The sequence below is a fragment of the Balaenoptera acutorostrata genome, chromosome X (genome assembly GCF_949987535.1).
Source record: "Balaenoptera acutorostrata chromosome X, mBalAcu1.1, whole genome shotgun sequence".
Taxonomy (NCBI): domain Eukaryota; kingdom Metazoa; phylum Chordata; class Mammalia; order Artiodactyla; family Balaenopteridae; genus Balaenoptera; species Balaenoptera acutorostrata.
Window position 1 is genome coordinate 132,913,533 of NC_080085.1, and position 1,259 is coordinate 132,914,791.

Consider the following 1,259-nt stretch of genomic DNA (forward strand, 5'->3'; position numbering starts at 1 on the left):
GCCACCCGGTCTATGGTCTTTTTGTTATAGCAAGCCGAATGGACTAAGACAAGGACCCATCAGACTTTGTTTCAGTTCTTGCTTAAGAAGTCATGTTTTTTCTTTATTTGCGGGGGAGGGTAGAGTGATGGTGGTTCTAGCACCTATTTGAGGAAACCAAATGGCCCCGTCGATACTGTCCCCCCCTGAACCACTATGTGAAGTCACACAGCTTCAGTAGCCTTGTGTCAGCACCATCAGGACCCACTGGAATAGGTTTTGATTATGAGGCTATAAAGTGTAGATAAACCACTTAAGAATTCTAGTTCTGTCGCTGCCTAACTTCCAAAGAACTTTTTTTCCCCAGTTCTCTCCTGATGATAAATTAAGAGTCATTAAACATTCTAAGAATCATTTATATGCCTTTCCTGCCACTCACTGAACAAATATTAAGTGGCTTCTGGGCTAGGCACTATGGTGGGGGATGCAAAAGTGGAAAGAAATATTCTTACCGGCATCTGGAAGGACACTTTGCTCCAAATTATTGGACACTGACTGGGTCACACAGGTGGAGGGCTCAGTCCCACAAGACTGCACCCACTTGGGACTTCCCTGGTGGTCCAGTGGTTAAGAATCCGCCTTCCAGTGCAAGGGATTCAGATTCGATCCCTGGGGGAACTAAGACCGTGTGCTGCAACTACTGAGCCTGCATGCTCCAGAGCTCGTGCGCCACATCTAGAGAGCCCGTGCGCCTCAACTACTGACCTTGTGCACTCTAGAGCCTGCGTGCCGCAACGAAGATCCCTCATGCCACAACTAAGACCTGATGCAGCCAAATAAATAAATATTTTTTAAAAAGAAATTACTGTTTGTTTCTGTAAATCACTGAGATGTGAGGTTGTTTGTTGTGTGGGTAAAGTTGGTCAATACAGAAATCATCCAAAAGTGGCAATTTTAGGAAAGGTTGAATTTTACAAAAAAAAAAAAAACTGCACCCACTTGTTCAGACACCTATTCCAAGTCCAGGTTGTTACCTGTGCTTCTGACCAACTGGCTTTAAATCTGAGTTTCCCAACGACACCTCCTTGGGTTCAACTGATTTACTAGTGCAGCTCATAGAACTCAGAGGAACATTCACTTAAACGTTTACCAGTTTATTATGTAGGATATTATAAAGGATATAGATGGACAACAGCCAGATGAAGAAGTACACAGGGTGAGGACCAGCAGGGTCTGACACACAGGAGCTTCTGTCCCCATGGAACTGGAGTGTATCCACT